At 45.8% G+C, this 15,791-nt stretch overlaps 2 pseudogenes; both read right to left on the bottom strand.

Annotated features, from left to right (window-relative positions):
- Positions 1-13,459: 13,459 nt before the first annotated feature.
- On the bottom strand, positions 13,460-13,579 carry LOC135054423 (5S ribosomal RNA; annotated as a pseudogene).
- A 168-nt stretch (positions 13,580-13,747) lies between these two features.
- LOC135052043 (5S ribosomal RNA) lies at positions 13,748-13,867 on the bottom strand (annotated as a pseudogene).
- Between the last annotated feature and the right edge of the window lie 1,924 nt (positions 13,868-15,791).

Raw genomic sequence — 15,791 nt, 5'->3', positions numbered from 1 at the left:
GTGAAAGAGTGCCATAAGGGGGTCAGGTGTAAGGACTACTCCCAATATGTGGGAAGCAAAAAGGAACACCTCCCTCCAAAGCGACCTGATCGCCGGACATAACCAAAAAATATGAAGAATATCTCCCACCATCCCACAATTCCTCCAGCAACTAGTGGAGACATCAGGCCAAATCTTGTGTAGACGATCCGGTGTAAAATATACCCTGTGGACCAATTTATAGTACATCTCACAATGGTTTACACATTTTGATATTTTAAAGCAAGATTTAAAGACATCTTTCCAGATATCTTCAGTGAAGACGGCAGGGAGGTCTTTTTCCCATTTGGTCTGTGAGGGGAATACACGCTGGCAGGTCTCTGTCAGAAGATATTGGTACCATCTGGAGATGCCACCCCTGTTACCTCTAGGCATCAGGAGAGACACCAGCAGTTTAGGGAGGCCTGTATGGGGGGCTCGATTGGGGGAGCAGCTTTGAAGCCAATGCCTCAACTGCAAATATTTATGAAAGTCTCGCCTAGGTACCTGAAATTGTTCCTGTAGTGTGGAAAAGGGGACTAACACACCGTCTTCAAAGACATCCGTTAGGGTGGAGAGACCTTTGTCCCGCCAATGATGTAAATGCAAATCTGGGATCAGCAAGGCTATAGCGTGGAGAGACAGCTGGGGGGCAGGCAGAACGCCCGCAGGGAGTGATTTAAGTACTGTTTTCCACTCAGATAACGTAGCTTGGACCGCGGTACACTGGGCAGCTCTAGCAGGGACCGAAATGATAGGCATCCACAACAAGTCCGTCAGTGGGAAGGGAGATACAGCATTCTGTTCTAAGGACACCCATGGTTTAGGAATGTCCTGGGTGAACCAGTCTTTAGCCTGGGCGAGTAAACAAGCAGTGTGGTATCTCTCTAAATCTGGATATGCCACCCCCCCTGCCCCCTTTGGCGCAAGTAATGTGGATTTCGCTATTCTCGGCCTTGAACCCCCCCATACATATTTAGTTAATAATCTGTTGAATTTATTACAAATGTCTTTAGGGAAGGACCTGGGAATGGTACGGAAAAGGTACATCAATTTAGGCAGAAGAACCATCTTTGCAGCTGCTATTCGTCCAACCCAGGAAACCTCCTGCATCATCCAATCTTTAATAAATAATTCAAATGTCCGAAAGAGTGGGTCATAGTTACACCCCACTAAGTCCCGCCCCCTAGATATATGAACACCCAAATATTTAAGCGATCTAAGCTGCCACGCATACTTGTAGTCACTCTTTAAACGACTAAGAGCTGTATCCGAAATATTCAAAGGGAGGGCCTCAGTCTTAGAAGTGTTCAACCTGTAGTAGGAGACCGCTGCATAGGAGTCCAGAAGAGAGTGTAAATGAGGCAAAGACGATTCAGGCTCTCTAAGGCATACTAAAATATCATCCGCAAAAAGACAGATTTTATGGGGCATCCCTCCCACCACTGGACCAACAATTGAGTCCAGCGTCCTAATCCGTTCCGCCAGAGGCTCAACAGCTAAAATAAAGATGAGGGGTGATAAGGGGCAGCCCTGACGTGTCCCATTGGTAATGTCAAATGTATATGAATTGCAACCATTGGTGAAAACTGAAGCCGAGGGCGAGGAATATAGAGCCAAAATAGAATCAAGTATCCTGCCCGCAAATCCAAAATGGCCCAGCGTAACCCGCAAATAGTCCCAGTGTAGCCTGTCGAATGCTTTTTCTGCATCTAGAGAAAGGAGCAAGAGAGGTTCGGCCCGGGCTTGGCAGTATTTAATCAAATCAATAACCCTGCGTGTGTTATCCGACGCTTGCCGGCCCATGACAAAGCCCACCTGATCAGGATTAATCAAGCTAGGCAGGAGGGGGGATATCCTATCTGCCACCATCTTAGCGAACAATTTAAGATCATTATTCAGCAATGCTATTGGGCGATAGTTCTGGACCGCTGTAGGAGATTTGCCCGGCTTAGGGATGGTAACTATCCGAGCCTCTAACATCTCCCTCGGGAAACCTGTGGAATCAGAGGCTACATTAAAAACCGACATTAAAAGCGGAGCGAGTGTGGATTTAAATGCTTTATAGAAGTTAGATGGGTACCCATCTGGTCCCGGGGCTTTATTTAATGGGCAGGAATCTATGGCTGTTTCGACCTCCTCGAGCAGCCAGGGAGATTCAAGGCGTTCACGAGTCTGAGAATCAATAGTAGGGAGCGACAACCCATCCAAAAACCCAGCAATATCTGACAGAGAGGGCTGAGGAGTACTAGGGTCATCTCTAAGGTTGTAAAGCTGCGCATAATATTCAGCAAACGCATTAGCTATCACAGCCGGATCTGTAACCTTAAGTCCAGAAGAAGTATGGATAGTATGTATTCGTTCCTTAGCTCTACGTCCCCTCAATTTACGCGCCAGCAAACGTCCCGCTCTGTTACCAAGCCTATAGTATTGTTGATTAAGCCGCTGCAAATTGCGGTGCTTCAGTTAAAGCAAATTTATTTACCTTTTCACGAGCAGCAAGGAGTTGCTTAAAGAGGGATTTATTATCGGGGCTAATCTTATGCGCAGATTCCAATTGGGCAGCCTCTCTCTCAGCCAAGGTATAGCTATTTCTATACTCACGTTTGAGTCTGGCCGCTATCTGGATTGCAGAGCCTCGCACCACGGCTTTCAAGGAACACCAATGGGTAAAAACGGATGTATCTGTGGGGGCGTTAGTAGCTAAATATAAGTCTAGTGACTGCTGAATAGCCTGGTGAGCCTCCGGGCGGGCAAGAAGAAACCGACCCAGCCTCCATGGGCCATGGGGGACCACCCTCTTACCGATATCCCAAACTACCACAAGTGGCGAGTGATCTGACCAAGACATAGGCAATATATCCACTCTACTTATAGCCGCTAAAGTCCACTTATCAGCTAATGCGAAATCTATTCTAGAATATGAGCTGTGCACGTGGGAATAGAAAGTGTAATCTCGCTCTGCAGGATGTCTGGCTCTCCACACATCATATAACTCATATTCAGCTAGCAATTGACCAAATTTGCCTGAGGGATCCTGGGCCGGACTGCTACGAAGGGTTCGGGTTGGGCGGGAACGATCCCTAACGGGATCCAGTACCGTATTGAAGTCTCCAAGGATCAATAGGGCTCCCCTAGTATGCTCCTGGAGAACTCTACAAAAGGTTCTAAGGAATGGGATTTGTTTAGTATTGGGGGCGTAACAAGAGACCAAAGTGGTCTCCACATTATCAAGCCGACCCACCAAAATTAGATATCTCCCATTCGGGTCTTCATATTTAGAGGACAGAACGAACGGGCAGTGTTGTGCGATAAGAAGAGCTACGCCGGCTTTTTTGGTATGTCCATTCGCAGTATAGCAAAGGGGGTAACGTGGGTTAGTAAAGAGAGGGGGATTTTGACTCTGAAAGTGGGTCTCTTGTACGGCTACCACCTGTGCCTTAAGCTTATGAAAGTAATTCAAGGCTACTCTACGCTTTTGGGGAGAATTAAGCCCTTTAGCATTAATAGAGACTATATTAACCATATTCAGTCTCTAGGAGAGCTAATGACTTCGCTAACCAATTTCTACGTAGTAACTGATATACCTGAGAGGGAGGGGAGAACACATCAGAAAACATGAGGGAAGACATAAGAAAAATAATAATACAGACAAAACTAAATTGATCTCTCTTGAGATCACAACCAGTCGCCATAACGTGGCGGCTGTGTAGGCTAAGGGGGGGGGGGGTTAGTGGCACAACTCCCACCCACTACCATACTTTGATATTCTCAACTAAAAAAAAACACTAAAACATCCCGATAATATGAGTGCAGAGCGATGTACGCTCATACAAACCAAACTGTAAGAACAAATACGGGGGAACATATACGTTCCAATGTGTGGACAGACCATAGAAATCGAACTCCAGAGTCAGTCCAGCAACTCTCGCTCCATACTAAACTCTTAAACCATCCCAACAAACCACCCGAAAAGAGAACCGCTATGTCTGGGGAGGCGCCAGGCACAGCGCACAAACAAAAAGAAAAACAAGGCCACTGGCCGAGCAAAATATGTAGTCGGTAAAACACTTCCGAAACCTGGGCATACCGCCCATATTATTCAGCACCTCCCCCGACACACTGCAGCCCCCAGTCAGGAGCAATAATAATACACACATAGCAAGCCCCCCATCGGGAGAGTCACTGGAGTCATAACAGTAGTAACATAGCATCTATGGAAACTGTCCGCCCCAGAGCAGGCATCCTCACTTCACCGAGGACCAGTCCTGCTGAAGTCGACGGGGGGAGGAGTCCGCAACGGAGTCCGCAATGTTCCATGATCTCAGCAATTTCGTTCCTTCATCTACGGAGGAAATAGAGACAGTGGAGCCATCTCGGGGGAACCAGCAACTTGGTGGGGAAACCCCAACGATATGGGATGTCAGCCTTTCTAAGGGCCGCAGTGGTCGGGTGGAATGACCGTCTCTTGTAGAGGGTGGCAGCAGACAGGTCACCGAAGAGTTGAAGTCCTTGAAGGGCTGAGGATGTGTCAGACGACGGTCTAGACGCTTTCAGTAAGGCCTCTTTAACATGGAAATAGTGCATTTTCATTAGGACATCTCTAGGGGCCTCTCCTGGGGCCGCTCTGGCCTTTGGCAACCGGTGTATCCGATCTATAAGGAAGTCTGCAGATGGGGACTTAGGTAACAGAGCTTTAAATAGGGCCACTGCATAGTCGTGCAGACTGCTGTGTGACACCGATTCAGGGACTCCACGCAATTTAAGATTGCTACGACGGGACCTGTCCTCCAGATCCGTGACTTTGTCTCGCAAAAGCTTCACCTCCGCCTCTAATGCATCATGAGAGTCCAATAGACCGTTATGAGACCCCACCACTTCCTCCATTTTCGTTTCCAAATGGTCAGTGCGGCCTCCCAGGTAGTCTATAGATTGTTGACATGCCGTCAGTGTGGTACGGAACTCAGCTGCCACTTCCTCCTTAAATCGAGACAGAAGTAGCTTCATAGTGCCCACAGTGAGGGCATCTCCGTCTCCTACTTTGTCCAGACTCGCAGTTGCTCCGGATGTGGGAAGGGGCCCCTCCAATGAGGGAGGAGTCTGAGGGGCTGCTCCCTTTGTAGAGGCCCCGCCGACTTTAGAGCTAGACATTTTTGGAGACGACTTAAAAAATGAAAGCTGTTGTGCAGGTTTTGACGCTTTATTGCGTCTGGCAGGCATAGTAAGGCCACGTGGTAGAAAGGTCAGCTGTTTCACTCCCAAAAAAAACGGAAAGATCTGAAGGCTCCACTGTCTCCAAGACTATCAAGACATCACATAGATAATGGCAGGGGTAGGAGAAACCTCTTGTATTACATTGGCATGAGCAGGGCTGAAATGGCTATGAGATTAGCCATCCTCTTCGCACGCAAAAGAAACACTGGGGAGAGCTTCAGCCTCCGCACCCCGGGCTTTCCAGGGAGACTCAGGTTAGGACAGCGGATTGTATAGGATCTGGGCCCTCCAAGGGCTATTCTAACATGAAAAGAAACAATTCCCGGTATGATCAGGTAGAGGTATAGGGGTGCATCCCGTTCCCAGGGGAAGGTTTCTGACAGAGAAGGAGTATGCCGATAGTGCCGGGGTCCGGGTCTACCAAGTTGGCCCCTACAGCCGTGCAATTGTTGGCCTCTACCCTCAACCCCCGTTTCTAATGTGGCTTGGCAGAAGGTCACCGGAGGGTGCGTCGGCCTCTTTATCTGCCCAGCTGGTCACCCACAGCCGTGGGTGAACTCGCAGAGGGGCAGGGGTGTTACTGGGCTTCCCAGTGCCCAAGGGTAGCCTGGAGGGGGGAGGGGAGGGGGAGCCTTGTTATCTGCTCGGGCAGTTCTCACTTCAGGTCGCAGGAACACGGGAACACGCTGATACTGGGTCCCGGGTATACTGGAGGGCACCAGCGTCTGAATCCGTTGGTCTTCTGACTGGGAGGGAGGGGGTTGCGGACGAGTCAGCGGTCCGTCTGCCGCCGCCGCGCCCGGCAGGTGCTCAGGCAGGGTACGCTGGCCGAGGATAGTGCAGCCGTCTCTCAGGGGCCAGGGCCGCCAGCCGCATTCATCCGCGGGCCGCCGGACTTCTCCCCCACGCTGTCGCTGGATCTCCTCACGTCCCCGGCACTCAAGATGGCCGCCGCTCAGGCTCCGGAGCGCGCGGTCCGGCCACACTCCGGTCCCGGGGTGACTCAGCCGGGTAAGCAGGGGCGCTGGGTAGTGTCGATGGTAGTTTCAGCCCAGGCAGAGTCCCGGCGGGGACCACAGGTGTCTCGGGATGGCAGATCACACGGCCGGGGGTATGCTCAGAAATTGAGGCCCCAGCTTCAGGGCAAGGAGCAGGCCGCAGTCCGCGGGAGCCAGAAAACCGGCTCCCCGACTCCGCAGCTCCGACTCCCTGCTTGCACTACCAGGGCAGCACTGTTTTCTGATCCCTTTATGGCAGATAATATGCGTGCGGAGGATAGTTTAATACCATTAAACTCCCAGATCCCTGGGAGCTCGTATATGGTGCAGCTTGTTCAGTCAGCCTCCAGGCCACGCCCCCCGAATTACATATTTTTAAAAGGTAACCTGTGAGATACTAATTACATCGGCAGTCACAGCCTGGAAGCTGCCAGTAGCCATAAAGTGCAACACAGGCAGCAGTTTGTGCAGGCCTGAGACAGAGCGAGAGCGTACTGTCTCAGGGTCTAGGTTCAGTTTGACCAGGTCATACAGAGTGAAAATATTATTTACATTTAGTCTGCTCATCTGTATAACATGGTCATCAGCAATTTTGTTATCGTTTAAACGGCCACTAAAAAAACAAGCCATGGCCAGCCTACGCGGAACATGTACAACCTGCTGACCCTGTTGATTTTCCTGGCCTGGGTTTATTGTAGCCTCATGGAGCAGGGTCAGGTATCCCCCAGCAAACAATACAGCAGTACTACACACAGTAGCAGCCATTTCAGATTGAGAGTGTTGAAAAATGTGTTGGGGCCCCTTTTAAAGGCCAAAAAAGTCAGGTGTGAGTAATGTAGAATTGACAACACATGTAAACACGCTTCTCAAAAGCAGGTCTACTTTTTTTTTAGGCTTTTTGTACGATTAGTAATTTTTAGCGGCCGCAAATCCATTTTCACGGTAGAAAATACAAATACGAATGCTTAGTAAATGACCGAGTTCTATATCTAAACAGCCGCATTTGACCGATGGTGTATTCATTCGTACTTTTACTACACAGCCGTAATAAAAATACGAATGCCCTCATCACTGCCGTGATCTGAGTTTAGTAAATTCCCGAGATGACACTTTGAAGAAAAAACACCATCTCGGTCAAAATCGGGACCTTAGTAAATATACCCCTATGTGTGCATTATTACAGTACTGACCATATAGTCTCCTTTCACCCTGAGCCATATCCATTAAATTTAAGGAGTGTGTTATGTGATTGTTTACATGCAGAATTATAAAATGCCAAACTACTGTCTCTGGTGGCCCAGCGGTACCGTCGGAAGTGGTATCTCCAACATTGTCTTCCAGGCCCCAGCAGTCATGTAACCAAAATTTCCGGGGGATGCGTCTGTCAGAACAGTGATTTGGATGAGTATTTCAAAGCCATCTCTAACTCTAATTCTCCCCCTAGTACCTAACACTAACCTTTCTCCCCCATGCACCCTAAAGGGGCGTACACACAGAGAGGTCCATGCTTAATTTCTAAGCAATCTGATTAGATATAGATAGAAATAGACATTTCTTGATAGAAATTGAGCATGGATCTCTCCGTATGTATGCCCCATAACGATAGCGATGCGCGGCCCGTGCGTCGCTATCGCTGACTCTAGATTGGCCTACATGCAGGTCAAATCTAGTTGGATCGCTCATTTCACCGCTCGGTCCTTCAAATGCTGTCTGGGAGATCATCAGTGGCAATTAATCCTGGATCTATAGTTTCACAACCAAGACCAAACAATCGACCCAGTAGACTCCAGTTGGAGGTGCACCACCACGTAAATTAAGATGTAAACGCAGCGGGGCCAAGCAATGGTGGCTATTTTTGTGGCCAAGACTGGTAATGAAGCTATCATACCACATGTGTAGCAGCGCATCATCACTGGAGAAAGGTACACCAACCAGTGCCTACCACAAGTGCTGGAAGCCATTTCATCCAGGAGCTTGGTCATCCACCATGCAGCCCTGACCTGGCCCCCTGTGACTTCTTCATGTTCCCACAAATAATGCTCAAGATGTGTGAAATTAATTTTGAGTCACCGGAAGCTGCAGTGGAGACCTTCATCCAGCATGTGGAAGACATACCTGCTTCAGACTGGTCCAGCTGCTTCACCAAATGCTTTGAGCGCATTTAACTCTGCATAGACTAATATGGCGATTACTTTGCAAAATGTATGTTCACTTTGTTTGCAAATATAATACTTTTTGTGAATCTGGAAACTTATTACACACACTATGTATGCATTATTACAGTACTGACCATATGGTCTCCTTTCACCCTGAGCCATGTCCATTAAATTTAAGGAGTGTGTTATGTGATTGTTTACATGCAGAATGATAAAATGCTGAACTACTGTCTCTGGTGGCCCAGCGGTACCGTCTGAAGTGGTATCTCCAACATTGTCTTCCAGGCCCCAGCAGTCATGTAACCAAAATTTCCAGCGGATGTGTCTGTCAGAACAGCGATTTGGATGAGTATTTCAAAGCTATCTCTAACACTAATCCTCCCCCTAGTACCTAACACTAACCTTTCTCCCCCATGCACCCTAAAGGGGCGTACACACAGAGAGGTCCATGCTTAATTTCTAAGCAATCTGATTAGCTATAGCTAGAAATAGAAACTTCTAGATAGAAATTGAGCATGGATCTCTCCGTGTGTATGCCCCATAGCGATAGCGATGTGCGGCCTCGTGCGTCGCTATAGCGGAGTCTAGATTGGCCTGCATGCAGGCCAAATCTAGTTGGATCGCTCATTTCACCGCTCGGTGAAATGAGCGTTCTCCCTGTCCACCCCCTCGCTCAGCACACATCTCTGGGAGAAACCTCCCAGTGTGTACGCCCCTTAACACTAACCGCTGGCGGTATGAGATTGTTGACATTTCACATGGTGACATTCAGATGTCAACACTGTGAACCTGACGACAGTTTGAGGATGTTGGCATGGTAACTGTCAACCATGTGACCGGATCCTCATTTAAGTACCGTCGATTGTATTCCTGTTTAATTAAATATTTAACTGAATGTGCTGTAAATGTGTATATATGTTTTATTTCTATCCCAATAGTTGCATGTTACCTTTCTGAGGAATTTCTATCTCCACAGTAAACATGTTTGTTTAATTATATCACGAGGACTACTGACCCTGCTCATTCAGGGCCAGACACTGCAATGGGGTGTGTCTTGTGCAAATCTGTTACTGAATTCTTAAGAAATAAGATAGGGCTGGATATTTTGACACACAGCAACAGTTGATAGGAGGAAGTCAGCTAAATGTAAAGTATTTAATATCTTCCATGTGGTGGTAAATGCTGAAAGCACACATAAAAAAACTTGTCACTTCTTACATGTTTATTAAAAGAAACCTAAACTGAAAAAATATGAGTTGATCCAAATATGAAATGTATCCAGTAGGAGTCACATCTGTGTGTAAAAGGATCATTCTGTGACAGATCTTATACGATCACATTTGTTTTTATTTAATGTGTTTATGGGATAAGCACAGTCGTGTTTAGAGAATATCTCATCCTAGTTAAACATGTTTTAAAGAATAGAACAACCAGTTCAAAAATGAATGCAGAGTCAGTCAAGATCATTGTTCAGCCTAAACTGTGCTTTGTTTTTCACCCTCAGTTAGTGGCGAGATTTAACTTTTTTTTTTCGCCAGCAGCTAATGGAGCTATTCAATTGTTGCTCTGTTCGGGCGCAATCAGCTGCAGGCGTCTGTATTTCAGTTTGCTGCACCTGGGAGTAGCAAGCTGAAATGAGAAAAAAGTGACTCGTTTGAACTCTCAAACAGGACTTTTTGCATCCTGTCCATTACTTTGGTCGGGTTTAGCGGCTTTACTTGGCTAAACCCAACCTTGCTTGGCAAGACAAGTGCGATAAAAAAAGCATAATTGAATATTGCCCCCTTGATCTCCTGTCACTTCAGACAGGAGATCAGGCGCGATAAACAACTGAATTTCCACATTAGATTCTGGGTTGCTGAGATGGGTAGAGGAGGGGGACCTTCTTATTTGGGCCCATGCCTATTGGGGGGTGCCCAGTGCCGGGCTGGATTAAGCCTTGGGGAGGGAAGGGGGGCCTGGACACTTAACCACTCCTCCAGCCCTCCAGATCTAGTCAGCATCTAGTCATTCTGACCATCTCTACTATGGTACAGCACAGTGAAAGTGCAGCAGTGTGTTCTGGTGGTAGAATGGGAGGTATTTAGATTATGCATATTATATTTAAAACAATTGGGGGCCCAGGCCAGCTGCTGAGGGGATACACCGTGTTTTCCATTGGGGGGGGGGGGGGGGATTTCAGGAGGGGCATGGCTACACCTCCCTGATTTAGCCATGCCCCCTTTAGTGCCTGGGCTCTGTAGCTGTCTCAATGTCGCTGATTAAATCCACAAAAAGAATAAGCAGAATCAAATTAGCATGCTGTTAAAATGAATTAAATGGTCAATTTTTCTGCTCACCTTTGTACAGACTTTATGCACTGTTAGTCATATTTTTTACTTTGTGAACTTCACTTTAAGTGATCTTATTTAGTCAATGTTTAGGTAGCAATGTTTTTGGTAACAAGCATGCCACAGTTGTGGATTCAGTCCACGGTGTCTGAAATAGGGATTGGCACCACGTGGATGGCCGTTTGAGATGGCTGCACTTTACGTAGATTAGTTCTGTGCCCTACTTCCCATGCAATCGTCATACAAATATAAAGCCGTAGATATGTGTGCAGGCAGTGAGAAGTTGTAGTGTAGGCCTTGTGGTTTCATTGGTATTTCAGCATAACTGCTGGAACCAGTAAGTTCAACCATCTTTGCCGTTTTCATCTCTGTTCAACTGCCACCACCACTTCATTAATCATAGGGAACAAGTGTCCTGGCTCTGCGTCCAGCAACTTGCATAAAAGTTTCTACGCGTTTTATCTACATATACTAAGCAAGTTTTCTTAAAGTAGTTTAACCCATTATTCAGTCTCTAGAGACATCCCCATCTCCTGTTGAGATCTAGCTTCAATTGGGGATGTTTAAGGAAGGGCCATTCTAAATAGTGGAAATGAGTCCCCTTAAAATAGAGTGAAAAAGACAAAATTAGTAAAAGTTCATACAGCATTTGGGGTTATGCAGGCTTCTGGCATGATAAAAAGTACTAGTCAGGAAATGTGTGGATGTCTGGGAATCTGATTTTCCTTCAGTCCACCAGAAAAAGTCCATCTGAGCTATGCCCAGCAGAAACTGAGTTATTCTGAAAGTAAGTGAGGATTAGGTAGGAGTTTATATTACTTTGTAAGATCTTCAACAGGGAAATTTAGAAGCTGTTAAACTATAAAGTTCCAACCCATTTTGTAGATGCCAGAACTTCTGCAAATATTTGTTTCTCTGCAGTGTACTTATGTGATAACTTGCACAAAGGTTGGGCTCTTTGGCTGATTTAAAAAAATAACTAGAACTTGATGCAGGTAGTGGAGTGATAGAACCAGAGCTGAGAGGGGCCACCTTTTCTGTCAAAGTTACATGCGCTATATACATTTATTTATTACCAGTTATTTATATAGCGCACACATATTCCGCAGCGCTTTACAGAGAATATTTGGCCATTCACATCAGTCCCTGCCCCAGTGGAGCTTACAATCTGTATTCCCTACCACATGTACGCACACACATTCATGCAAGGGTTAATTTTGTTGGGAGCCAAATAGCCTACCAGTATATTTTGTGGGAGGAAACTGGAGTACCCTGCAGAAACCCACGCAAACGCAGGGAGAATATACAAACTCTACACAGTTAGGGCCATGGTGGGAATTGAACCCATGACCTCAGTGATTTATCACAACTGGGTGGTACATAGGGGCCCTTAATAACCTTTGCCTTGTGGCCAGCAATATATCTAGGTATGATCTCTGTCCTGCCCATTGTAGTGTGGTAGAAAAAGAACTGGAGGGCATCATGTGACATAATATGAACTGTGGCACTGTAATGTGGCACAATATGAATTGGAGGCACTATAGTGTGGCACAATATGGTCTGAGAGCACTATAATATGACACAATATGAACTGAGGACACTGTAATGTAGCACAATATGAATTGTGGATACTGTGTGGCATAATGTGTACTGGCAGCCTTACAATGTGACATAATGTGAACTAGGGCACTAGTATGGTTCATAAAATAAACAACAGCTGCGGTAAGGTTATAGGAAAAAATATCAAATAGACATGGTTTATTGTACTTCATAACATATCTACAGAATGTACAACAAGATGTAGTGACAGTTTAGAGGACTTTTTTGTTACTCACAATAACCAAGGAAAACTTACAGCATCTGTGTACATGGATTGCTGTTAAAATGCTTGCAATGATACATAGTACACCAATTAAGGAATTAGTTACATGAATGTGTGTTTACTGATATATATATATATATATATATACAAACAAACACTCACTTTTTCCACAGTTGAAAAAAGAATTAGACCAGCACTCACGTTTAGTAGGTGAAAGAAAAAAAGGGTTTTATTCCTGATAAGCCATCTGGATATACCCCACTGCTACAGTTCGCCCGACAGCCGTTTCAACGCTCAATGGTCTTCATCAGGGGCAGCTGTCACTCTTTCCGGAGTTGCTTTAAATACCAGAGAGGGCGCCAAACACTTTGAACAGGAAGCCCGGAAGCAGCGCGTCATAGCTGCTGTCCGATTCGTTCCTTCCTGCACGTGGGTTGTGTTGCTATGGTACACAAACCCGGCTCTCTCCTTAGCAACCCGCTCCGGCAGCGTGACCATTCTGTAGTGCAGGCTGATCTGTATTCGTGTGCAGCGGCAGACAGGTGAAGTTGCTGCTGTCAATGTTCCCGGCTTGAGGCACACATGCAGAGTAATTAACCCCACAGAGCGCCGGCAGCATTGAGACACCGACAGCCCAAAAATAATATAAATCATGAAACAATTGTAACATATAAAAATTGTGACATATAAAGCAAGTGAACTAAACATTGTCATCATGCATAGCAAAGGTATCAAACCACTCAGGGAATAATGATATCTAAATGCAACACACCACCATATTGGTGTGTTATAGCCATGGTTAATAGCATCATGCAACATGGGTATCAAACAGGGGTGATGTGAAAGGCCAATGTAAGCGCCATGTAATGTCAGAGACAGAACGGGGATGTTAGTTCGTCACCTATAGGACAAATCTGTCCCTTGGTACAATACCCGGTATTCCCATGCCGTCTCCAAGCATGGTACTAACTGGGCCCAACACTGCTTAATTGCCAAGATCAGACGGGATTGGATGGTTTCCAGTGTGGTATGATTGTATCAGACAGTTGTGCCCATATACAGGTGTGTGCCTCCTGTAGTCTCAGTGTCATCTCCCGTTTCACTGCCAAATCACATCATAGTCCTGTATGTTGGTGTGCAAAGACGGCCACCCCTATTGATACCAACAGCTAAGCTGTGAAGAGAAAGAATAAACATACACCGGTTCCTTAGATACAACACCCAGTATTCCCACATTGTCTCCAAGTGTGGTACTATCTAGGCCCATCACTGTTTAATTGCCAAGATCAGACGGGATCGGATGGGATCCAGTGTGGTATGGTAGTATCAGTCACCACGGTGTACAAAAGCAATGAGCTATTATACATGTCCAATAAGCAAACTGCAAGAGCCATATGTTGCTCAGACGGACAAAAACAATCAAGCATTAGCGGGTGATATATGATTAAACATATCCATTTAGACAAGACATAAACATGACACACGGCGGTGTCTCAGAAAATTAAACCAAAAGGGTAGATTCTGTGCAATGTTGTACAGAGTCAAAGAAAGCATCCCAAACGGAATTCCTCATTGAGCCTGTTAGGGGCCAGTGTTTGTAATCTATCAATCCATTGGTGTTCTCTTTGCAGTAAGATTTTGTTGCGGTCACCACCCCTTTGTAGTGGTGGGATTTGATCCAAAATACAACATTTGAGTTGATTGATAGTGTGTTTTGCCTCCATAAAATGTCTTGCCACAGGTAAATTTGTAAAGTCACTTGAAGTCCTACCCTGGGTAATGCTCTTTTTGATTGTTGAACGATGCTGGCTTAAGCGCTCCTTTAGCATCCTGCTGGTCTTTCCAACATAAAGCAAATTGCATGGACATTTCAGCACGTAGACTACAAACTTGCTGTTGCAGTCAAGTCTCTGTTTAATGGTATATGTCTTGTTATCCTGAGGGTTAATAAACCGATTGCCAAGTAGCAAGAATGAACAGTTTGGACAACCCGTGCATTTGTGAACCCCTGTTTTAGTGGTCAACCAGTGTGAGGGTGTACTCTTCTTTCTCTTAGAAAAATCTGCTACAACAAGCAAATCTTTCAGATTGGGTCCTCGTTTATATGCAAATCGAGGTGGTTGCGGAATGGCTTTTGATAATCCTGGATCCGTGCCAATAAGGTGCCAATGTTCCTGAATCTTGTTGCGGATGAATCTAGAAGCAGTGGTGTACATACTAACAAAGTTAAACCTGTCGTTATCTTTGTTGACAGAGGCGTCTTTATTAGATAGGAGTTCCTCTCTCCTTATTTGACCAATTCTTGTGAGTGCCAAGTCAATCTCCTCCTTAGAGTATCCACGATCAAGAAAGCGTTGACTCATAGATTGTAGAGCAGATGGTATTACTGAAGGGTCAGAGGTGATCCGTATCACCCTTAGGAGCTGTGAAAAAGGTAATCCTCTTTTGAGGGGTGCCGGGTGAAAACTCGTTGAAAGCAAAAGCGTGTTCCTATCAGAGGCTTTACAGTGGATCCTGGTGGTCAGTGTATTGTTGGACAGAAGAACGGACACGTCCAAAAAATCGATTTCTGTTTTGCTAAACGTGAGGCTGAATCTAATGGTGCCAGGAAGTGAGTTCAGATGGTCTATGAAAGTAAGAAGTGTTTTCTCTCCCCCATGCCAGATAAAAAAACAGATCATCAATATATCTGACATATGTTGACAAGAACTGGCCAAAAAGGGGGTGACCTGTAATGTGCTCATGTTCATATGCTGACATGAAAATGTTAGCATAAGCTGGGGCCATGTTAGACCCCATAGCAGTGCCCTGCTTTTGTAGGAAAAAACTATTCTCAAACAGAAAATAATTTTTGTTCAAAATTAGGTTGATCAATAACACCATATATTCTGATGGAGGTCAGACTACTGCTGACTTTCTGACTACGCCTCACCCCAAAACCCCAATCCTATACACGTTACCCAAAATACATAAATCACTGACACAGCCCCCTGGGCGGCCGATCATTTCGGCACGTGGATCCCTATGTCAACCGCTTTCACAACTTGTAGACTTTTATCTACAGCCTCTTGCAAAAAGTGCAGCCAGCTACATTGAGGACACAACTGACTTCTTAAGAAAACTGGATTGCATTAAGCACATCCCTGATGATGCACTATTGGTCACACTCGATGTCTCGAGTTTATATACGAACATTCCTCATGCACTTGGCATTGAATCATGCAGACGACTAATAACAGAAAGTGATGTGTAC

Source organism: Pseudophryne corroboree, chromosome 2, assembly GCF_028390025.1.
Source record: "Pseudophryne corroboree isolate aPseCor3 chromosome 2, aPseCor3.hap2, whole genome shotgun sequence".
In the NCBI taxonomy this organism is placed as follows: domain Eukaryota; kingdom Metazoa; phylum Chordata; class Amphibia; order Anura; family Myobatrachidae; genus Pseudophryne; species Pseudophryne corroboree.
Note: the sequence above shows the minus strand (reverse complement) of the source record. Positions and strands in the feature narration are given on the sequence as shown.